Source organism: Phalacrocorax aristotelis, chromosome 9 (genome assembly GCF_949628215.1).
Source record: "Phalacrocorax aristotelis chromosome 9, bGulAri2.1, whole genome shotgun sequence".
NCBI lineage: Eukaryota > Metazoa > Chordata > Aves > Suliformes > Phalacrocoracidae > Phalacrocorax > Phalacrocorax aristotelis.
The window spans coordinates 1,462,207-1,487,970 of NC_134284.1; the positions used below are offsets into that span (position 1 = coordinate 1,462,207).

A 25,764-nucleotide genomic window follows, 5' to 3' on the forward strand; every position below is an offset into this window, starting at 1 on the left:
ATACATACCACCCATGCCTCAACACACACGTGTCTCAATCTTGAGTTACAGCCTCTACTTCCTACCAGTTTTCCCACTTGAGCTTAGGATATGATTCTGCAAGATGGAGACAAACTTCACCTTACTCTAAGCCCCTTTCCTCATTCATTTTTACACTGGCTTTGGCATCACTAGAGCTCTCCACAAGCCAGCTTAGTGGAATAAAATGGCAGAAAACAAATCCAGGAGAAAGATACCTCCCGTTCTCAGTAGCAAAAAGCTCTAATGTGAGGCTTGGGGAGGAGTGGCTGGAGAGCTGCCTGGAGGAAAAGGACCTGGGGGTGCTGGCTGACAGCCACCTGAACACGAGCCAGCAGTGTGCTCAGGTGGCCAAGAAGGCCAATGGCATCCTGGCTTGTATCAGGATTGAACAGTGGCCAGCAGGAGCAGGGAGGTGATCGTGCCCCTGTGCTCGGCACTGGTGAGGCCCCACCTCGAGTACTGTGTGCAGGTTTGGGCCCCTCGCTACAAGGAGGACATTGAGGTGCTGGAGCATGTCCAGAGAAGGGCAACGAAGTTGGTGAAGGGTCTAGAGAACAAGTCTTGTGAGGAGCGGCTGAGGGAGCTGGGGTTGTTTAGTCTGGAGAAGAGGAGGCTGAGGGGAGACCTTATTGCTCTCTACAGCTACCTGAAAGGAGGTTGTAGTGAGGCGGGGGTCGGTCTCTTCTCCCTAGTAAGAAAAGACAGGACGAGAGGAAATGGCTGCAAGCTGCACCAGGGGAAGTTTAGGTTGGACATTAGGAAAAACTTCTTCACCGAAAGGGTTGTCAAACATTGAAACAGGCTGCCCGGGGAGGTGGTGGAGTCTCCATCCCTGGAGGTATTTAAAAGAAGGGTAGACGTGGTGCTTGACGATCTGGTTTAGTGGTGGACTTGGCAGTGATAGGTTAGCGGTTGGACTCGATGATCTTAAGGGTCTTTTCCAACCTTAACGATTCTATGATTCTATGATCATCTGCACAGAAAATTGTGGTATCTCTTCATGACCAAGATGACTGCCACTTTTGATGAGTTACAGACTTTTAAAAGCTAAATTGTTACCAATTCTTATTGGGTATAGCAGAGCCAGTTTATACCTAAAAACTCAGATAAAATGTGTACAGGAAAGTTCCATGGGCTCATGTGTTTAAATGAAAGAACAAATAAAATCCCAAACCACTCTGGAACAGTGCCATGTGATCACCAACAAGGGATTCAGGAATAGAGAAGTACCCAAAGGTAACAGAAAGAAATTAAGATACATGCTTACCCTGCGTGTCAGATAAAATTAGGATGGCAGTGAATGCTATCTGCTTTCCCAATTTCAGAAGAAATTTACAAATGTGGGTTTAAGACTAGGATTAGGATTTTTGGGTCCCACTTACAAATGGGAGCTTTTGGGGTCTGGTAAAAGTGAAAATTATAGAATCAATTAGAATGCAATCTAGTAAAATCATCCAATGCAAAGAAGGCTACAATTTAAGCAGTATTTTCTTGATGTCTGCCCAAATTGTTGAAAACTGATTGAAACTATCTGTCATTAGTGGCATTTTTTCATTATGAAGAAAATACTTAATCCTTTCTTCTAAAAAGGAAACTAGTCTCTAAGATAAATCAACACAATTTATAGAAGTTAGGGAGCTTCAGCTTTTCTTATGCAAAGAAAACAATGCATACCTTTACCCAGAATAGGTTTTGCTCATTTTCTTAAAAGAACCAGAAGGGTCTAAAGATCAGTAGTGTAAGTTGTAGAGACACACCAAGGTTTACATAAGAAAAAGTAAGGAAACACACAAAAGGATGTACAGATAAGGACCAGCCTACAGAAGTTAGATCATGCATTTTTAATTAAAAGAACAAAAAAACCTTGTTTGCTTACAAAAATAAACAAGTCATTACTTCAAGATTTTAAGGACTGAGCACAAAAGGATCCAAATAGCTGTGTCAACTGAAAAAGACATGTAAATACAAGGATATAACTCTAGCCAAGCCATCATATAGCTATAGCATCTAAATAGTATTGTTAGAGCAGTGCTCCTGACTCCCTTCATTCCCCAACTCAAGGGGAGGCACATTAGGACCTTAGATTTTTCTCAATTTTTTTTTCAACCAGTAATTTTTTTTTTTTAACTACCGGATGGGGTGAGTGTAATCAAGAGGCCTGACATGACCACATTTCAATTAAAAACAGTTTTCTAGCACAATTTTCAAAGTATCACTCAGTATAATAGCTGAAGCAAAATACATTTTAAATCTGCAATAAAAACATTTTAGTCAACATACCCAGTGAGCAGCAAGAGACTGCGAAACTTTGCATAAAGACAAAGCCTGCAGGTATAAATTTAGAGGATGAGACAAAAAAAAGAGAAAACAAAAATCACGTGACCCTGTGAAGATCCTGGGTCTGGCACAACTGGCAGTGGCCTGAAATTAATAAACCATGTTGAATTTAGTTTCTGTCTGTGCTATGCTGACCAGGCTTTCCAAGTTCTTGATGACTTATTAGCTCAGATACCTGCATTTTAATCACGCGTAAAGAGAAGAGGGCTCTCAGACAACAGATTGCTCCCTCCCTGACACTGAAGCGCATCCCACAGTATGGCTCTGCAGGGTCCTGGCTAGGTGACAGGCTACTGTCTGGGCACCAGCCTTAAATTCTTTTACTTACTAGAACATGCAAATGTTCTTCCTACAGATACCATATAGTCTATGAAGCCACTTAATATGATCTTCCAGTCAAAGTTGAGTAGACTGAAAAATACTACTAATACAGAATTTTAACTGAGAATTGAAATGTCGCATTCTGGGCAAGTAAAATCAGTTTGGGAAATATTTTTGTTATCGTAAGAAAGTTCAAGAAGTAACAGCAGACACTGCAGTCCTGTATTTTCCATTTGTCAGACGTACAAAAGCAAGTCTTTGTGCTTTAGAGTTCATCTAAGCCTAGAAATCAAGAAAGGGTAGCAGAGATATGATACAGTATTAGTTTTCTAAAAAGCTCAACAAGTTAGCCCAACTTCTAACCCAGCAGGTATGCTGTGAACAGCACTGGTACCTTACCAGAAAGCAGCTCCTCTGATGACTGTACTAATGCCTCACAGACAGAGGTTTTTTATTAGCAGCTCTGCACATTACTTTCTTTTCTACTACCCCTCCGAGCACTCCTTACATGCACTTCTGCGTGATGCTAGGAAAAAAACACAAGGTTCCAGGATTATGCTTTCTAATTTTGCAGAGTGAGAACATAGGTTCTTGCCCTAAGGAAGCATTTAATAATGAGTTTTTTTCAGTAGGGGACAAGAAAAAAAGCACAACCAAAAAAACCAGAGACTTTTCTTGAACAAGCCAAGAACACTACAGTGACTTTACCATTTTGTTTGGAACCTGAGCATATGAAACAGTAGTCACTTTTTCAAATAATGCCATTAAAATACTGACCTCTTGAACAAGAGCTGCAACAGTGTTCACATGCCAATTACTCAGAGCAATCAACTGGCAAGTCTGGACACTGGGTTTAATCTCTAGTGTCAAATCAACCAACTGTGTTAGTGAGGCAAATCAAAGCAGGTATGTCTGATTTTCTGAGAGTCTTGATGGAGTTTCTAAATAATTACTTTTTACCATTAGCTACTTCAGAAATAAATTTTGGGATATAGATTCTCTACTATCCATTATTTCTGTTTTGTCACTTCAAACTGAATTATTACAATACAATTTAGGTCAGGTTATACCTTAAATCCATACGAAAATTTGAAAATGATCAATGCAGCAGCCATTGTGATTGTCAGTGGAGACAGACTAATTACCCAGAAACCCCAATACTTACAATAACGCATTTAATTTTCCAAGTCTAAAATCTTTGCTTTAAGGCTGCAGAAATTGACAACTTTTGAAATCAAAGCAACCATTTTATGATCCTGACATATCTGTTTGCCAGAGACACTCTATTAATAAAGTTTTATATCACTCAATTTAAAACAAAATAAGCATTTGAGAGGAGTTGTAGCTCTCTGGACCCCAGAGACTGCAAATCATCTCAGCAACGCAGGCAGGGAATTTTGTTTAGCACTATCAAGGCTACAATGCCTGCAACAAAAAAATTTATTTTTGCAAAGCAGAAATAATAGAGCAAAACTAGGAACATTTAGGTATCCTACAGTTTGGGAAGTTTTAGGTATCCCATAGATGGTCAGACTTCATACACCACTTCTAGGAGAGTTTTGAAACTTGAACCAAAAGCTTCACATGCCCTTTTCCAATTGACCAATTGGTTGGAAGATACTTATCTGTCTGGGATGCATTTTCAACCTGAAGCCAGCTGACATTTTATATTAGAAAACTAATCACTCAGATTTATCTAGAAAAGAATATCCAACAGAATCAACATTCATAACCTTTTTTTTCTTGATGAATTCTACATTTATAAGAAGAGATTTAACTATTACCAGATATTTGGTCAACATTAACAGATTAAAGATACGCTGAGGTCCAGAAGAAAAAACAACCAAACACCAAACAAATTAAGTATTGAAATCAGAATCTATTTTTTGAAGTCAATGAGATTTATTAATATCTTCGTGCTCCACTAACTCGAATCATTCTAAGCAAGCACCTATATTCTTTCAAAACCAGTTCTGGAATTCTGAACACAAACATGGGGTATCTATTAGAGAAATTTAAGTTTTAACAAGCTAAACCCATAAACATACTTCTAATGCTTTCTTATTCCTCTAAACTTTAAGCACCCATTCAAATAGCTCCCATGCACAATATTTCAATCTGAGTAACAGGTCTTACCATTTTTTCACCAATGTCTCTCTTTTGCTTTTGGTTCTGTACACTGTGAGGTTCTGTATATTGAACTGATGCAGTGCATTTCTGCATGGTTCTACACTGCGAGTCTGGAAACCAAAGCCAGTGCAACCAAAGGCAGGAAGACTGGGGATATGGTGGGCCCACTGCTGAACAAGGAAGGGGTCCTGGTAAAGCCGGATGCAGAGAAGGTGGAGTTACTGAATGCCTTCTTTGCCTCGGTCTTTACTGCTAAGGCTGGTCCTCAGGCATCTCAGCCCCCAGAAGAGAGAGAAAAAATCTGGGGAAAGGAAGACTTACCATCGGTTGAGAAAGACTGGGTCAGAGATCACCTACGCAAACCTGATCCTCACAAATCCATGGGCCCCGATGGGATACACCTGTGAGTTGCTGAGGGAGCTGGTGGATGTTCTTGCTGAGCCACTCTCCATCGTCTTTGAAAGGTCGTGGAGGACAGGAGAGGTGCCCAAGGACTGGAGGACAGCTAATGTCACTCCCATCTTCAAAAAGGGCAAGAAGGAGGACTGGGGAAACTATACGCCAGTCAGCCTCACCTCCATCCCCGGAAAGGTGATGGAGCAGTTCATCCTGGAGGTCATCTCCAGGCATGCAGAGGACAAGAAGGTTATCAGAAGTAGTCAACATGGATTCACCATGGGGAGATCATGCTTGACCAACCTGATAGCATTCTACGATAGCATGACTGGCTGGGTTGACGAAGGGAGAGCAGTGCATGTTGTCTATCTTGACTTCAGTAAGGCATTCGACACTGTCTCCCATAGCCTCCTCACCAGCAAGTTAAGGCAGTGTGGGTTGGGTGAGTGGACACTGAGGTGGATTGATAACCGGCTCAACAACAGAACTCATAAGGTCGTGATCAATGGGGCAGAGTCTGGATGGAGGCCTGCCACTAGTGGTGTTCCCCAGGGGTCTGTGCTGGGTCCAGTCCTGTTCAACGTATTCATCAATAACCTGGATGAAGGGATAGAGTGTAACCTCAGCAAGTTCGCTGATGATACTAAGCTGGGGGGAGTGGCTGATATACCAGAAGGCTCTGCTGCCATCCAAAGAGACCTGGACAGGCTGGAGAGCTGGGCCAAGGGGAACCTCATGAAATTCAGCAAAAAAAAGTGCAAGTTCCTGCACCTGGGGAGGAACAACCCCAGGCACCAGTACAGGTTGGGGGCTGAACTACTGGAAAGTGGCTCTGCTGAGAAGGACCTGGGAGTGCTGGTGGACAACAAGCTGACCATGAACCAACAATGTGCCCTAGTGGTCACGAAGGCCAATGGTATCCTGGGATGCATTAAAAGGAGCGTGGCCAGCAGATCGAGAGAGGTTATCCTCCCCCTCTACTCTGCCCTAGTGAGAGCACATCTGGAGTACTGTGTCCAGTTTTGGGCCCCCCAGTTTAAGAAGGATGTGGAACTGCTTGAGCAAGTCCAGCAGAGAGCTACCAAGATGATCAGGGGACTGGAGTATCTCCCTTATGAGGAGAGGCTGAGAGACTTGGGTTTGTTCAGCCTGGAGAAGAGAAGACTGAGGGAAGAGTTCATCAATACCTATAATATCTAAAGGGTGGGTGTCAGGATGATGGGACTAGGCTATTTTCAATAGTGCCCAGTGACAGGACAAGGGGCAATGGGCTCAAGCTGGAACATAGGAAGTTCCACCTCAATATGAGAAAAAACTTCTTTCCTGTGAGGGTGACAGAGCAGTGGCACAGGCTGCCCAGGGAGGTTGTGGAGTCTCCTTCCCTGGAGACATTCAAAACCCACCTGGACACGGTCCTGTGCCCTCTGCTCTAGGTGTGCCTGCTCAAGCAGGGCAGTTGGACAAGGTGATCTCCAGAGGTCCCTTCCAACCCCTACAATTCTGTGATTCTGTGAGATTTTACCTGCTAAATAAAAATTTTCAGAAATATACCTGTAAGGATGTACCAATATAATGATATACGAATCCTTGATACCAGCAATGGTATAGTGGTCAGCAATAACATGATTGTTTATGGGTTTCTCAAAGTACAAGTCAGAAGATAGACATGGAATTTGTTGCAAAGACATCATAGAGTAAGGCAAATTATTATTTCTCATTGTGTTATTTTTTCAAATGAAGAACATAAGTCTGCATAAGAGGCTGAGCTGAAGGGACAGCAAGCTTAAGGATGTTGATATACAAGCTCTAGCAAATCTTGTTGTGGCAGATTAAGTTACTATCCTCAACTGCAGACTCTGCTCCCATCAGAAGTTACTGATCCCAAATGCAGAGTTAGCAGAAGGGAACATGTGCTGACACCTCAGCCACTTTAGCACAAAGACAAGCATCTTAGTTTGAGTCAGATATTACACTACAAACTGAAATGACTGAGGAATAAGCACTTCTGCTAATTCTGCAAATGATGAATTAGAGCAGAGGAACTGAGCAGGGAAAGGTAAAAAACCAACATCACCAAATCTGGCAAAATTTCCCACAGCTATAGTTGCAATCTAAATTTCTTCTAAAGTAGCCAGAACCAATGTGTCACGTGCCACAAATCCATCCAAGAATAAAAACCACACTCTTGCCAAAAAGTGTCAGAAGTACAATGTGAACTACTAAACAGTTAGTAATTAAGTTGAACAGGCACTGATTAGTCATGTTATGTACCTTACAGGCTGAATACTCAATTTCAAATCAGCTTTAAGAAATCAGGAACTGAGGTTTTACATGAAATTTTAATTATGACATGAAGTCACAACTACAGAAGTTAGAAGGAGCACTAGACACACATAATACCGAAAGAACAGCATTAAATGTATTTCTAAGATTTGACAACGTGCCTTTAAGAGGGAACACAAACTAGCCTACATTTACTACCCAGCCACTCAGGTATGCAGCGGCATTCATTAAATATTTGTATAGAAAAGACTTTAAAAGTATTGACAGAAGGAGAAACTGTATGAAGTTCTCACCAGCAGAAGTCAGAAACTGGCTTAGGAGACGAAGTATACATGAATTCAAGTTTGCAACTCAAGTTGTTAAATTTAAAAAAACATATATGCACACATTTAATACTTTACTACTACAGAAGTGGTGTTTCAGATTTTATCCATCCTACGCAGTAAAATTCTTTAAATTCATAATGCACAGTTACCATCCTAGTACTTTTTATTTGGATTAAAACACATACAACACTACTTCATATAAGGTTTAATGTAAATTAAGAGTCACCACTGATCAGCCATGGAAACCACACTCAAGGCTTCAAACAGAGCTTGTACATAATAAACAAGCCTAATTGTTTGCTTCTGCAGATTGTCTCCACCCACCCATCTTTGAGATTTTTAGCTGCTAAGATTCCTTTGCTTTGCCGAACAAGTACCTAATGCAAACAGCAAGTTCAGCGTCATGCAGATGCATTTATGACAGAGGGCCCCACCCAGCTCTGCACATTGTCTACTGATGAAAACAGAGCCATCAACACAGAATCCCAAATGAGACTAAATATGATATTTTGTAGAGAGGTGTTCGCAGTTATTGTATTATTATACTGTTATATTGTTTTGTTAATCGCTTGCTGAGATTTTCCAGCTCTTTGGTTACCCCTTTTTTTCAAAAAACCAACCAACCTCCAAAAAACCAGCTTGTTACATGGTTGTAGCCCAGTGCAGCACAGTATCTGGCTGAGATTATCGACCACATTTTTACAGAACAAATTTCAGTAAGGTGTAAAACATGGTTTCTGGCTGTTTAGGATAACAACATCAAAATGCGATACTGAGTCAGACCAATGGTCCATCAAACCCAGAACTCTCCGTCTGACAGCGGCAACCAGACATGCTGTTTAGTGATAACTTGTGCATCCACAAGTTCAATTGTTACATGATATCAGATGGTACATCCCCTGACTATTCAATTATGAACCATTAAATCAGCAGATCAATGCTGTCTGGGAATCTGTATAACTCCTTTTTTGAATATGCTGATATTGATTGCCTCCACAAACTCCTATGGCAATAAATGCCAGTAGTTCACCACCCAGCATGTGAAGTACCAGCTTCAGGTAAAAACCTGGTTCAAACCTACTATTTTAATCAACTTCATCCTGCATTTGTAAGATCCACAGACTCCATGGCTTTTTTTCTAAAATTTCCATCACATCTCCTTCCAACAGAAGAGTTCCAGTCTTTCTAGTATCTTCTAGTCTCCATCCCTTGATTGTTTTATTGCCCTTTACTTATTTTTTTAGTTCTGCTATGTACTTCTTTTAAATGCAGAGAGCTGAATTATACACAAGAGCAACAACAGCAGGGTTTTGCATAGCTGCAATATGATGTCTTCTGTCAGCTTAACGCCTCTCCTGGTACATTTAGCATTTTATTGTCTTTCTGGCTGCCACTCACACTACAGAAAGCACAAACTGATACATTGATTATAGATAGCTTCTATAGAACTGTCAAGAAAGTTTGAGTCTGGTTTAATTTTATTTCACTTCACAGACATCTAATCATCCCACCACACACTTGCTAAGAATTATTTCTTGAGCTCCTGGCACTGAACTACTCTGATTTCCATACTACTAGATAATAGTCGTTATCATCTCCCACAAAAAACAATATTCCTGCTTACCTTCACTCTTAGAACAAAGTTGTAATGAGAGGTAAGAGAACAAAAGCACCAGAAGATCTAAAGGAGAATCAGGACAGTACTGCAAAATGAAAGAAATTCTAAGTATAGGTACTGTTTTACAAAACAATCCAACCTTAAGACACAAGGCAATAATATGATGGGAAAGAGAAAACAAAAGGTCGTAAGACTTAACAGAGTATAGGAATGGTGTAATCCAACACACAGAACCTTTGTTTCCATCGCAACATTGTCCATCTTCCCTGTTTAGAGAGAGGAGACTGAGGCAGATTCATGTTTGAAGTTCTGCAGAAGGAAAGAATGCAAGAAAATGAGCACTGGAAAAGTTGCCAAAAAAAGCAGTGGCAAAAATGTAAGAAGTCCATACTAAACCAGGAAAGATCTAAAGAAAAACAATATATCACAACTATTCAAAATTGATCATATGAATACTCCCTAATAGCAATAAGCTTACTAAACAAGACATTGATATAAAAAAATAAACAGTTTAACCTAAAAATTACTTCATAAGCAATAAGCTGAAATAACTCTTAACTGCTTCAAAACATCATAATTAGATGTAGAGTTCTCTTTTTTAGTCAAGAAGAAATAGCCCTTAATTGCACTTCATTTTGACCTCCCCTTACTTGAAAATTGGCAAGCTTAAAGAAAGCTTTGACCTACAAAATATGTCAAAATAACTGAACAGTCAAAAAGCTATTCAAGACTGGTGATCTTAAAACCAGCCTCAGGATTTTTTCTTTTGGGAGGAAGGACAAGTGACATTTACTTTTTGGATTCCTAGCTTTCCTTGGGATATACTTTCAGTCCTTAATCTTTACATCTTGCTTGATGAGCCAATGAAGAAAGAAGAAATTAAAATAGGATAAAAGGCAGAAAAGTGTCTTCCTGACTGAAGAATCCACAGATTGCCACTTCCCTTGTCATTCCACTGAAGTCAAGTAACTTGCCTCTTCAGGGAGGCTGCCTGTTCAGATGACAACACAAAGTCTCCAGAGAAGATCACAACACACACCAGATGAATATTTATGAACAGGCAAGAATTAAATTGATAATTCAGTAGAAGCAGTCTACAAATTTAACAAGAACTTAGGCTCAAGTGGATTTTTAGTGCTGTTCATACTCTTAAAAAAAGATGTGAAACAGACTATTCCGCTGGTCAAAATCAAACCCAATACTGCTGAGCTCATAAGTCATTTTGTCAGTCAGCCCAAGATGACAATGCTAGGCTGATCAGCTTTAACCCCACTTCACTCTAAGACACTAATTCCTCCCAGTAATTAGGTTACTAATTTAGAACTCATCTTGATTACTGGAAAAAAATAAAATGGTAAGAGCTTGCATTATGGTGGTTTTAATTATCCTACAACAATAATCACCACCTTTAGAATATGTACATCCAGTTCCATTTCACTCACTTCCATTCTCTCCTGCATTTGAGAACTTTTACTACCATTCAAACAAAACATAAATGCCACCGTATAGTGACATTAGGCGATTCCATCACTCTTTGATCCTACAGAAACTGATTATGCAGAAAGCATGGGATCTCCACAGATGCTATATTCTCCCACCAACACAGGACTGTGTGTGTGCTGACATCACATGCCCTTCCAGACACCAGGAAGATGAGATTTGCTCTCTGAAAACAAGTATATACATACATAAGAAGTACAATCAATATAATACAAACGAATACAATCCAAACCCTCATCTGTGAAATCTCTGGATGCTTAACCCGAAAGCACGAGCTTTACCTTCAGAGATGAGAGATCATTTAGAAAAGCGCATACCAGAGGAATTAGCAACATGTTCTCTTAGCCAATACAAGACATGCACTTAATTTCTATGGCGCACAATGCAATTATCTGTATTGCAGTTTTTCTACAAAACAAACTTTAATTTTCTTAGCCAGGGTGTACTGCATTAATCCATTATTAATCTATCTCAAGTTTCATTAACAGCCAATGGCAATTTGACAAGACAAACAACGGCAAGCACAAGTTCTCAACCATGACACTGCAGGAATACTGCACGATCCAATATTAAGGTCAAGTCTTAGCTTTATGCACAGAGGCGCATAAAAAAGAAACTTGTAAAAGAACACTTGGGTTTACATTTGAACACTCAGATGAGAGCTGGCTCTGCTGATCTCCTTGCCACCCAAACAAAGATCAAGATTTGGCTTCATGGAAACAGACAGGTGATGAGAAACATCAAAAGTGAAGTAATTTCTCTCAATAGTGTTTTTACCAAGGTATGATAGCAGTTATATTTTACCTGCCTTCAGCCTTGAACAAGGTGAATTTTTCAAGTTTCATTACTCTTTCGTATATACCTCATTAAACACAAATCAACCCTATGCCATCACACTGCCAGCAACGGCTCACACGTATATCACTGGCGATCTTTATAGCATACCCTTGAAATGAGAAGTGACTCTTTTAGGCACTACTATACATTGCCCTCCTTTGATCACATACATCTGTACTCAGAACTCCAGTCAACACTACTGGTACCTAAATGAATACTTCTCTTCCAGCCTCTCCTTCCTGACTTTAAAAATATACACTTATCCTTGGAAACAGACTTGGAATGTATCGGGCCACCTCCCAGCACCACTGCCAGGTCAAAGAGCAGCTGCTGAGGTTGCACTGGCACTTCCTGGTTATCAAAGGTTTCCAGTTTTGCTGAATTCAACTTTCCAGAGAGCTTGAAGATACCAATGAATAACTTCACACAATGAAAATAAGGCAATTCACACTATTCATGTAACAGTTGATGCACATACACAGGTATGTGCTTTAGATGCTAACATACTATTACCACACTTGAGTACTCCTAATACCTTTTGCAAAGGACCATTGAACTGTCCTATCACTTCTCAACTACTTTTTGCCACCCCCAACCCCATTTTAGAGTCTTCTGAATCAGCTGTTATAGCCAAATAACCAAGTATGACCTTCCAACAGTTTCTGCAGAAGATGAATCCTGATGAAAGACAAGAACAAAACTTATGGTTTGGTTCCTGTCTTATTTTTCCTCAAGAACTATATTTTTCCAGAATTTCTATTACATAACCTATTATTTTGTTAGAACTTTGTGGGAGATGAGGAGTTTATTCTCTATGCTGATAAAGTATCATGAATTCAGATACTAAAGTTTATTATTAACAACCACAAGCTGCACTCTCACATGTATCAACTGTCAAGCCTTTTCTCTAATCCTAGGGAAGAAATTTAGAAAATGAAGGACTAGAGGCAAAATCAAGTATTAAAAATGTTAACATAAAATCCCATTAACTATTTTATTAACTCATTTTTCTTTAGAAGACAATTCTGGCCAGCCAGAACAGATACATGATGAAACAGGCAAATCACTTAAGCAAACACAGGCATTGAGGTAATCTTTTTATAACAGATAATAATTACAGGTATGTTGAAACAATTACAATTTTTTATCTAATTATTTGGCATCTTATAAGAAAGCAGAATTAGATCCACAACATAATCTAAACACCATGCCACCTATTAGACTCCACAACCCACTGATAAGCAGCCATGCCCCATTCCACAATGAAAAGGGCATATTACAGATGCTGTTCAAATGTCTAATACTCAACATGAGTAGGAATTGGCCAAGTCAGCCAAGAATAAACATGAAGAGAAAGAACAGACATTTAAGTCTCCAGAATATCACACCATGCTAGGGAAACAAGACAAAAACAAGAAATCCCTTTTGCCTACCCTTTCGACACTTGGCCTGCAACAAGGAGACCTGGGTTCAAATCATCAATTAGTACTTGATCATGCTTCTGGCCGGCCAGTCCCTGTGCTACACCCCCCATTCACTCCCTTTGCAAGTGAACATTACTCCTCAAGAATGAAACTGGCTGGTGCCTGGCACCTCACACCCGAACACCCAGTGGCCCTGCAGCTGAGGCATTGCTTTTTGGGAGAACTTCAAACCCCAATCTGTCAGCTCCCAAAGGGAGAGGGATTCGAACCCAAATCTCAACATACTCGACAGGTACTCAAATAATTTACCTATCTGTAAAGAAATGCAACATCACATCATTTTTCTGCCAGAAAAGAAGTGTACAAGTTTAGGCCTTTCTGTGTTTCCTGCTTCACAGAACAGAAGCGCTCCTTGTACAATTGTGCATTACTAATGGTATCTGTTTGCTTTCTGATTTAACTGACACAAGCTTTGACAGTTACAGCATTTTTTTCATCTCAAAGAGCTATGTATTAGTATGAAATTAAGACATCCTTGCAGTATAAAGCAAGTCTTTACCAACAGACATACAGTTTATCACCTCCAGTTAAAACACCCCCCCAAAAGTTCCATTAAAATAGCCTGATATATAAACTACTTACGTAGTTATAAATTCATCTTTTTTAAGAGTTCTGCTTCATACTTTAGCCTGAACTATACTCAAAACATTTTGTCATATAGCTATATTAGGAACACAGAAAGGAAGGCAATTACGTAAAATACTTTTGTCAGAATTGCTGTATTGAAGAATGCTCTGAAGAAGCTAATTATACTAGAAAAATTATTTTGCCAGTATACCTGATTTTAAACCACAGTATAAACTGTTTCCACCAAATGAATTTTCTATGACAGACGCACTAGCAACCCTTTTCAAATATACAAATGCCTTTCTTTGCCCGTTAATAAAAGGAAAACAATACAGCAGTATTTAATTAATATTTACAAAAAGTCTTGAGGCTTTCTGATGAATGACCAAAGCAGTAATTACTCTAGTGTTCCAAATACCGTAACGTCAAGCCTTTCTGCAACACTACGTGTCACATTAAGAAAGTACTTAAAAAAAAAAAGCCAGTTGCTAGAACATTTAAGAATTTTAAATATGACATATGAATACAAATACAAATCCTGTTATCTAAGAAGTAGCAGGCTGTTTGAAATCTTAGCCTTCAGTGTTCTAAAAGCCTAACACGAACAGGAATGCACTTAATCAAAAGTGCAAAGTGGAAAAAAATGAATAGCTGAAACAGGTAGTTACAACTGTAGGCATTAATGTTAAGATCCAGTCTTTGAGGAGACATCATAGCAGAATTTGCATCTAAAAATGCGGCAGGATTTTTTAAAGCCTGCAACTTCAAACTATAGCAAGAGATTTTAATTGAAAAGACGCAAATGGAAGTGTAATGAAAATGTAACTATTACATGGGAAATATATATATGGTTTCATACAAACTTCAGACTACATTAAGCTTTCTGTGTTCCTAACCCTCGGTATGAACGCTAACCTCTACAGTGCATTTTTACTACTTCACATCACATATTGCTGGAGTAACGAAAGAGGCCCGACACCCCTCAATGGCCTGAGTGACGACTGCAGATTCCTAAGGTGGCTAAGTCAGTCTAGTGAAGAAATATCTTCATTTACACTTCTCAGTAACTTCAGATCTTTTGAAAGGAAATTTAATAACAACTAAGTAAAACTACCATCTTTACCATCACCTAATTCAACATAGCAAAAATTACCACCCACTGCTATTCCACACATTGCAAGGCAACATGACACGTACCAGGACGTAAAACCTGAAAGAAGTACTTCGAAAAGAGTTAAGTGATCATGTATTAACATTTAATTCTGTATTACTTTATTAACAATGTTAATTAAATTTAATATTCTAGTACACTGCTTCACAAAGTGCTACAATATAAATATTTGATGCCTTTAACATGTGAAATACTGAAATTTTTTTGATCACAGCATGTTGGAAAACAGTTCATGTGTGTATAGAACAGCCAGACTCTCAAGTATTGGACACTTGGATTTGTAATAACAACTCTAAGATGATTGTAAGAAAAAAGAAAAAAAGATATACTGTTTGTGAAAATTCAGAGGACAGATTAAAAACAAAAGATTGCATGCTTGGACACCTATTTAAAGACAATTTGAAGCCATCTTATTTTGACAAATGCAGGTAAAACACCTCAAGTCTCCAAAAAGGCAGACGGATCCCTTTAAGGCATATGAAGGTGTGCACTGAAGCAACAGCCACTTAGAAAAAGACCACCACCAGTCACTTCTAAGAAGTTTAACTACAGTCATCAATACACCATTGCTTACATATGACGCAAGTATCCTGTTCTACCAAGTGACCTGTGGAGCTACTTTATGCCCAAATAATTCCATTGTAGAGGATTTACGAATTACCTTTTAAAAGAAAAAACCCTCAGAGTGCTAGCTGGCATTTACCCCTTCAATATTCCTCAAGTTTTTTAGGAACCTGTTCCAACATCTAAGAACGTTACTATTTTAGCCAGGGTTTGTTTTGGTTTTTAATATCGATGTTTTTCAAATGGGTTAAATACAAGTTAATTTAATTCTCTTGTACAGCCAGCCTTATGAAGCCCAAAGCGTTCTTTGTTGCTTGCCTGCAGTCTCTACCACGACACAGCCTCGGTCCCTCAGCCAGGAAAGCCCCACCGCTGCAAGAATTTTATCCAGTACAGGCTTTCTGAAAGCGAAGTCACTCTGAGCCAGTACGCGCGTTAACTACTGCTGGCTAGAAAATACACTGGAAGCCGCTCATACTAGAGCTACTTTAACTTAACCCTGCAAAGCTTCCTAAATCAGTACAAGGTGATGCCTTCACCGAGCTGCCGGGGGATCAGAAGTGCAAAAGGGGGAAGCCTCAAGTTTCTCCCCTCATTCAAACAGAAAAACTCCCCTCATTAAAACAGAAACACAAACACAGACCCCCAGTCGGGCAGAGAAAGCAGCGCACAGCCAAGTACGGGAGGGGCTTCTTAACACTTCTGGGCCTAAGCTGGCGGCGCCCACCCGGGAGCGACCCCCGGGGGCGGGGAGCGGCGGGGAGCGGCAGGGGCAGTTCTCTCAAGCCGGCTGGGCGTCCCCCGGGCTGGCGGCCGCGGCTCCTGGCACCCCGCGGCACCGGCACCTGCAGTCCCAGCGGCCGGGGCCGCCCCTCCCGACCGGGACACAGTCCGGGCCGTCGCCCCGTCGGGGCCCGGGGACCGACGCGGTCCCCCGGGAGCCGCCAAGCCTGGCTCCGCCCCGCCGCCTCCGGCTTGGCCCCGGCCCGGCCGGACCCCCAGGCCTGCGGGGACGGCTCCCGGCGAGCCGAGCTTGGAGGCTCCGCGGTGGGACCTGTTGCTCGCACGCCAGGCGCGGGAAGCGGGGGGGGGTCTGCGCTCACCGTCCTTCCCTCGCCGCCGCCGACACGCTCCCGCCCAGCCGCCGGCTGGAAGTTCCAGCCAGCCGCCCAGCACCCCGCGGCGTTCCCCCGCAGAGCTGCGCAGCCGCCACCTAGCCCAGCCCGGCCTTGCGCCCGCTCCCAGCGCCGGCCGCCAGGCCCCGCCCCGCCCCGCCTGGCCTGGCCTGGCCGCGCCGCGCCGCGCAGGCGCGGGGCCGCCGCCGCTGGGTGGGGCGCGGGGTCATGGCGGGAGACCGTCGCCTCAGTGCTCCCGCAGTCTCAGGCGCTGCTACGGTTCTCCCTGCGCCGCGGAGAGGGGCACTTCGACGGGAGCCTCGCTGCCCTGAGCAAGGCTTGTCTGTCCGGACTGCGGCCTGCTCCTTAGTTCTCTCCCACCTCCAGCCACCGCCTCCTGCCCGCTACTCTGCCGCCTGCGGAGGCTGACGCGTGACCTGGGCGCTCTGTGCCGCTGCAGCCCCCGTCTCTTCCACCCTCCTTATCATCCTCCCGTTCCCGTTTCGCTGCTGCTGAAGCTGCAACCCAAGCTTAAAGGCCCTAGCCAGGCTGGGGGCTGTTGTGGGACAAAAAATGTTTGCTCTCATCTGAGAGTCCGCCTGAGAGTGGAGGGAGGCCGAGGCACAGAAAGTGCCTAGAACAGAGTGTCTGGAAGCTCTGAGGGAAACAGAGCATTGCAAATAGTTTTACCAGGTTGTTTGTACCCATGGCTGGGTTTAACAGGACCAGGTAAACAATCTTCAGCACTGCAGTTTAGTTTGACTGTGAGCAAAAAACTGCATTCCCACCCCAGGTTTTTCAGGCTAGCCTGCCTAGATCATTGCCTGAGGCATTAGAAGAAATCTTCCACTAACAAGACCAGAAATAAAGGCTTTCTTAGATCACTCAAAAGTCCTAAATGTTTGCCTGCTTTAGCCTGTCTCTCCTTGCTTCAGCTTAACCATTTATAAATCTGTGCCATTTAACTCTGTATCATTCTCCATAGAGGGATCCAGATTCAGACTTTCAACTTCCTATACTTTTACCTCAATACCATGTTTTCTTGGAATCCGTTCTAAAGGTACACACAGAGTCCAAATTTGTAAGTCCCAAAACCAGATCCTGTGGTTTTCTTTTCTTACTGGGTGAAAAGGACAGATGACCTGATGCTAATGCCCAGCTACCTGCAGAAGAAACTCTGAATGAATTCTACCTTTTCACACTGTGGCTCAGGATGTCTGTTTGTTCGCTGTTTTCAGGGCAGCAATGCCTTGTAACTGTGCTTAACCAGCTATTTCTGTTTTGACCATTAGCAAGGGTCTTTGCATCAAGTGAGCAAAACTGCAACACTGCAAGAAATACAAATATCAGCAGACTGCAGAATTATTTACTTGGGAAATAAAAATGGAGTGACAACATGACACTGCTAATTCTTGGCTGAGCAGCAGCAAGTGTAGTTCTTTTCACCATCATATGAAAATGGTGAAAATTCACATGAATCTTTAGAAAAGATTCATGTGCCACAGACTGCTGTGGCAAAGGACATGAGAATCAGACAGGTCTTTTTCAAAATATGATACTTACCTAGAATATATAATGGCTGCAAAAAGTAGCTAGGTTGACCAGTTGTCTGTTCACTGTTGTCATCCTCATCCAAACTGATCACTAGTTTACTGTCTTTTCTAAATCCAAGGGTGGGATGATCAGACAATCCCCCTCCCCAAATTCTAGTTACAGTTTCCCTCAGCATTTCTCCTTCCTCTCACAGAAAATCTCATTGCCTCCAGTTTGTATGTTGCCCTATAGCCAGTTTTTAAACCAGATAAGGGAATTTTCTTCAATATGTTGTGCTGTTTGTCATAGAGCAGAGTAGGATTAACACCAGTTCTAGAGTTTCTGTTTCTCTCCTTTACTGTCTTACATCTGTGGCTGCAAGTTTTAATCTTTTGCCAGAAGGGGTTGCCAGACCAGGTTAAGACTGAGCTTGGGTTATCTCTTGGATATATCTGCTTAAAGATGTTTGTTTCTTTGGTAACCAATCTCTTCCTCCCTTTGGCTTTCACAAACCCTAATATTAGCCCTTGCCCAGCTGGCAAATCCATTCATAAGATGCTTGAATGAGGTGTGCTTGGCTAATTCTATCCAACAGATTAATATATTCTGTCAGGCCAAGAAGCTGTCATACCTGAAAATGTTTCACAATAGAGTACAGGATCAGCAACATTATTTGTAAAGACCCAGATAACCTTTCTTTTTTAAATCATTGTGTTAGCAATTTAAATGGACAAGGTTCAGCACCTTGTTGGTATGCAGAGAACACAAAAATTGCTGTGACAAAATCAACATTTTGGCTTGAATTTAACAAAACATGCAAATTAAAAAGAATGGATACTGTGAAAGAGGGCGAATAGGAGGATGAGGAAGGACAATGGAAAGATGATTGGGAAGATCAAAGCTTTTGTCTTTCTTTGTTTTGTCTTAGCTAATTATTCTTTCATATTGGGATCTACTAAGACAGCTCTTAAAGGAAATGAGAAAATTACCAAAGTACTATAACCTTGCTGTTCCATCTCTTGTTCAAAGTTTCCAATTATTATCTCTAAGCAGAAAGGAACTGGAAAGAAATATCCAAGTGATATTGTGAGCTTGGATCCTAGAACATTTTGATTTTAGACATGATTTTTCTATGATTTTACTATCAGGGATTATGGAACATTAAAGCATGCTTGCAATGTATTTAGACAACTTTATTATTGAAGAACCTTCTTTTAAAAGTTGATGCAGTCATTCAACAGACAAATTTTTTTTACAAGGAAAATGTTAATCTTTTATTAATTGAATCTGACATAAATTAGTGTCACTGCTAGAAGGATGCTGGTGTAACCGTTGATCAATCTAAATCTGGCTGACTAATCAATGGAAAAGAGAAAAAAAGTTCTGACTTGAGCTGAGGCATCAGCCTAACATTGGACAAAATGTTTTCTTTGAAACCATTGCCCTCTGGAGGGGGAATGAAAAATCACAGAAGGATTAGGTAAAAATTCCTTTTTATGTCACTGTGTAACTGAATTTACACTTTACAGTCCAGGAGGGGTTCTACAGACTGATGCAAAAAGGAATGCTCTGTCAGAAGAGCCGCAGTGGCCACAGTGCTTATGTCTGTGAAGGCTGGAGGAGAACTAATCCCCATCTGTCTGCCCCAGTACTCTCCTCCCCTTTATGTTTAAATTCTTTATCTCTAAACTCACTGAACATCCATTCTACAGCAAATTTATTTTCTTTTCCAACTTCATCTTGGATCCCTTCCAAGCTGGTGTCTTCCCTCTTTATTTGCCAAAATTTTTTTTTTTTTTTGCAGTCCCTGAAGAATTCTTGCCTGCCTGATGTCAGAGTCTGTATTCCAGCCTCTTTCTTGATCTTTCTGCTGGTTTGGGGGGGAGTGTGGGGTGTATGTTTGGGATTTTGGGGGGGGGCTTGTTAGGTTTGGGTGGGCTTTTTATTACCCTTTTTTATTATCCCTTTCCTTCTTGATCTTTTATTATTGCAAGGTTTTGAGAAACTGTGTTATCTTCTTTTTATCACTCTACTTTTATGTCTGGCGGCTATTTAAATAGACTTTTTTCCTCCTGTCTCTGAGACCTTCACAAGGATTTTTCCCTCCTTGACCTTTAGATATTGAAAGCTTATATCTTGGATAATCACATTTAAATGTCACCTTTAACCGAATATGAATGAAAGTGAGCTCCTTCCTGCTCAGACTCTCCCTATATATTCCCTCTGTTGCAGGGGAAATGACAATATCTCACAGTGGTCTTTCCAGTTCAATTTATAGAAATCTGATGTCTCCTGACTGCAGATGTGGTGTCTGTTTTAACCCTAAGTAAGACACATGTACCAGCCATCTGAAATAATGTAACAGCATCACTAGTCCACCTGTAGGGCTTGCTGTGTTCAGTATCTCATGCTTCAAAGAAGAGTGCGAAATACAAAAGTCTAGAATATAAATTGTGCATTAAGCAAGGAAAAAAGAAAACAAACCCCAACCCAAAACCAAAAAAAACCCCCAAACCTTGGCCTCCGCAACCCAGGAACAGAAACCCTGAATTGTGAAATTAATATAGTAATCCAATTTAATTTCAGCCTTCCTTGAACTGGGACAACAAATACCAAGGATTCAAATATGGTCATGTTTTTCTCCTTGATAGCATCTAGAACTATTCCTTACTTCCTATCCAGTAGCTACTCTTTCCATTCATGTTCATCTGGGTGGCTGAAACATCTTCCTCTCTGGCTTCTAGTGTCCTCAGCCACTCCTTAATCCTTCAGATCCAAAATTGCACTACTCCAGGTAAGGTCACAGTATTTACAAATAGGGTTGTAAACCCAACAGAAGTCCAGCTGTAGAAAAAGCTTAATCTCCAGAAGAGAGGTCTCAAGTCTGGGAGTCATCTTTCAAGGAGAGGTCTTAAGCCCAGAAACAGGAATCATTCCCAGAAGATGGATACCCCAAAGTAAGGCTGGAAGTGAGGTTGTTAATGTAACAGCTTGGGGCACTGTTTTTAGTACAGAAAAATAATGGTTAATAAAAAATATCTTTCTTGCCACTGGTTTCCCTTCCCCTGTTAAGTTATACTCAGATTAGTGATTACCTTACCTGGCTCTTTATATCTGTTTGCTAATTCTTGTTCTTCCGTTATTTTTCATATTACTTTCTTAATGACGGTATACCTGTCTGTCTTTTGGATATTGTTTCAGTGACCTGTGTGCCTTCCTCTTGCACAACTTTACATCTTTGGTTTGATCTTGAATAAATCTATAAGGACCTAAAGTACATATTTAAGTCTTTCTGGAAAACAAAATCCTGCTTTGCTATTTATAACAATTATTCATTTGTATCAAGATCCACTCTGTTCTTTCCTGACTTGCCGTTTACAGGCTGGATGTATCCTAAAGCCCAAAGTCAAGACAGGATTTTAGTGCTAACCTGCCTTAGTACCAACTTGCACATACTTTTTTACTGTGTTTTACTTTGTTTTTGTTACTTTGTTTTAATCTGTGAATAGAGGGCAAAACCCACTTTTCATTTATACACTTGTTACTCTCTGGAGTTTCTTTTCTTATAAATGTACATAAATGTACATTAAGAAATAAAAACCTATGAGATAACTCACAGATCTGTGAGAAACTGGGGGAAGAACCAACAAAAGTTTCAACAGTTGACATCACCGAAGGAAAATAGTTAGGTGGCAAATCCTAATGAAGAAAACATTTGTGGTTTTCAGATTCTTTCCAGGTGTCATCATCCTTCCTGAAAGGCAGCTTAGTAGTGGTAATTATGTTAATGATGAGACCCTCCTAGCTGATAATGCTGCAATGGCAAGCTTAAGCTTATGTATTTAACAGTCAAAAGTATGACACTACAGTATATTATTCACGTATTCTGTAAACCAGTAATGCAGTAAATCTTTCTTTAAAGCAAGTTAGATGTACAGTAAGAGAGCTGTAAGATAGCGTAAGACATAACACAATTCTCCTTCTTGTTCCCTTTTCCTAAATCTTCACTGAAATCATCTTGCACACTATGCTTTATTTACCAGTCTTGTTTGGTGTAGGTTTTCAGCTTAAGCATCCCTGTTATACTTTAATTACTGCCACAAAAAGATTTGTGGCCAATATGGTACCTTTATCCACATGGATGTCTAAATATGATATGAGGCAGAATCCCTTTCAAAATTATTCTTCTTAAACCTTTCATTTGAATATTCCCCTAGTTTTTGAGGTTACTTTCAGCAGATTATAAACAACATCTGGAGCAGTTAATTGCCAGCCAGCACATCTGTTGTTCTCCAGCATTTAAAGCAATGCTTAAAATGTATTTTATCTGAATCCATAACTGCATAAGTTTTATTTTAAATACTCTGAAACTAAAATTAAATGAGACCAACATTTTTTTCTTTGAGGAACATGCTCAGAAAAATCCTTTAAATGTCATTTCATCATATGTATAAATCTGGAGTGGCATGGCAGAGAGGAAATTCAGGTGTGGCGTCTAGTCCCTTTGTAGAAGTCCATGCTGATCCCAACGCAGTGTCTTCCTTAAAGACAGAGGATTCCAATAGATTTCCATTGCCACATTTTGAGCAATGAAGTCATAGTCCAGATAGTTGCTTGATTTGTGAAAATGAGTTATAAAGGATAGCACCAAAATACACTTTCGTATGTTGCCATAACCAAACAGGTATACTTAATTACCTTTCCCAAGAAAGCAATAGCAGCCACACAATTGTCTTTAAGGAAGAAGAAAATTGTTCTGATACTAACAGAAAAATAATTTCCATATAGCTGTGTGGAGCTATAGGGATGGCCTTCATTATTCTTGGCTAAATCTATAAGCTGCAGTGCCAATTCTATACCATTCTCATGAATCTGCATCTTGACACAAAGTTGAAAAACCTGTTTTGGAATGTATTGCACAAATACCACTCTATGTTGCAGTATTGCCTATAAAGCACAGTCAAACACATTACGCTTGGTAGCCCTCCTGCTTGCAGGATGTCCAATGACTGTTACTCTCCCAGCAGTAACTTTTCTTTCAGAGGAGCTGATAGACTGCACTGGCTCACTGAGCCAACACTGCATACCACTCTCCTGAATCAGCTCAGTATAAGACTGTTCGGGTATGTAACCCAGCAAGCATCCATGTTATTTTTCTTTGCTCCAGGCACAGCAATTAAGAGGTATTTTTTACTGCATTTGCAATGCAGGCAATTCTGCCTTCTTCCCAGCCTTGTAGCCTGAGAAACACAATACTCTGAAGTTCCTTATTCTTTGCAGCATTGACTGAGAGCATTTTAGATTGGATTCCGGTAAACTGAGGCTGAATAGTAGTTCCATTTGCACAGTGCAGCAGTCCTCTGTTACACCCCGTCTCTTCAAGGTCTGTCAGCTAGGCCACAAGTTAGGGTACTGTGCATGTAAGAGTGACTATTTTTGGCAGCACAATATAATGCCTCATTCTGACCCTGGTTTCTGCAGGTAAAGGACTATACTGACCTGTTCAGTCAGGGAAAAGAAACAAAATGCCGAAGAACTGAATTACTCTAGTGTCACATTGCCACATTAATGAATTCAGAACAACTGTCACGAGTTTTAGTGGGCATCTTTGTCCCATTTACCGCAGCACAATGTAAGTTTTTGTGAATGTATTTTGTTAATTCTTCCATCCTGGCTCATCAGCCTGTCTTCTGTTATGATAAATGCATTGGGGCAAATAGATTTACTTAACGACATTCAGCTCTGAGAATTCAAGACAGTGTAACTCACGTTGGTTTTTATCTGAAAATCACTCTTCTCAAAATGTGATTGGACATCTGATCCTTTTGTTTTGATGGATTTTGACTTGTTCCTTAGGACTAAGTTATCTATGGTAGCCTTATGCACTGGCAGGTTGTTCAGGTGCAAACTAAATTTGTCTTTATCATCATAGGCAGTGCTTCTCTAGACATGGTATTTAGCTTATGAGGGAGGTATTCCTAATTAAATCTTGAATTTATTGCATCCCATTCTATGTTACTTAGTATATGCAGCATATCTGATATGAAATCAGTCATAGTTATTACCTCTGTGCTAGCAAAATGATTGTTTCTCATTAATGCAAACAGCTTTTGAATGCAGTATAGTCTATTTAAGAATATACAAAATATGTATCATCAATTTTCCTGTGTTCTACAATTTTAATTTCATCTTCTTCACTTTTAGTGTGAAGTCACTGATGCATCTGCAGCCAGTCTGTGTGTAGATGATAGTGAAAATACTGTTACTGATCCTTCTTTTTGCAGTATTTTACCTTTGTTCTTGTAGTGGACAACAGCACTTCATAAACTGTGTCATTCAAGTACTTACTGTCTGTTGAGCAGAAAATATGCTGTACAACCATTTTCTCAGGGACCACCTAAAAGTTTCTTCCCTCTCAGTAATTGCTACTTTGCTCATTTGATAAACAGACTATAGAAATAATTTTTCACCATGGAAAATAACATTGGAATTTCCGGTTATCCTGAATGGTATTTCACTCTTGTTCACGTTCTGAGTGATAACTAAAATTTGAATTTGCCACCACTTGTTTCTTATGGCATCCTAGGCTGGAACCTGATTACACATGGGCTACCCTCAAGGAGCATTCAGTTAATTTATATTCCCAAGGAACATTAGATTGGCATTGTCTCCTTGGAAGCTGTAAATTATGTATGTCCTCTGTGCTCATTTGGAGGAAAGTATGCTGAGTCCTCCATCTCCTGTCCTTAGCTATGCTTGTGCAAAACTTACGCTTCAAAACTTCAGTAAAATAGTGCACATGCTGTAAACTACACAGAAATGTCCTAGCAACAGGTAGCAAGAGCAGCAGCAGGTAGTTTGCTTAGTGTGAAATGCTTCATAGTGCAGCAAGCATGTTCTGGCAAAAATGCTGCTACGTATTCCAATAGGATAGCAGTGTTCACAGTGTCTCAACAATAATTACAGTAACAATACCAAATCCTATATAATGGTTCTTATTAGTACATTGCATGGCGATTTTCAAAAAAGGTCCAGCTATCCTCCTTTTACAAATGAGGAATCTGAGGAACAAAAAGGAAAAGTGATTTGCCCACATTCATCCAGAAGTTCCCTGTCAGAAATAAAACCTGTGTGAGTATGATTTTGTGCCTATTCCATGATATTGCTCTCTATCACTTGTCACCCTGCAATGTTCTGAAAGTTTCTTGCATTAAAAGCTTTCCTGACCCTATATAAAAAAAAGTGAGCCATAGTCAGGCACTATCAAGTTAATGCAAGTGTCTATTTCTTTGCCTTCTGCTGCAAACCAGAAGTCTTCTCCCTAAAAAACAGTCTCAGTCACTGAGAAATGTAAATTCCACTGCCCAGGATCAACATTTATTTGTTGTTGCTAGTTGTGAACTAATACAGAGGAATATGGAGTTTGTATTTCATTAATAGTTAATTGTACAATGGTAAGAGGTTATGAATGGAATTGAAGACTGCAGGGAAATTTTTTCTTCTGTGTGTCCATCTTTTCCTTGTTCCAGCTGCATCTGATGTCCAGGATGCTTTGCTTTAT

General features: G+C 40.5%; 1 protein-coding gene across 1 annotated transcript in view; it reads right to left on the reverse strand.

The window, feature by feature from the left end:
- Positions 1-16,818, reverse strand: part of PALS1 (protein associated with LIN7 1, MAGUK p55 family member) — a 62,349-nt gene extending 45,531 nt beyond the window's left edge. Inside the window, exon 1 of the mRNA XM_075103148.1 lies at positions 16,659-16,818. The gene's annotated coding sequence lies outside the window, so the exon portion shown is untranslated. The remainder of the gene's footprint in view (positions 1-16,658) is intronic.
- Positions 16,819-25,764: the final 8,946 nt, after the last annotated feature.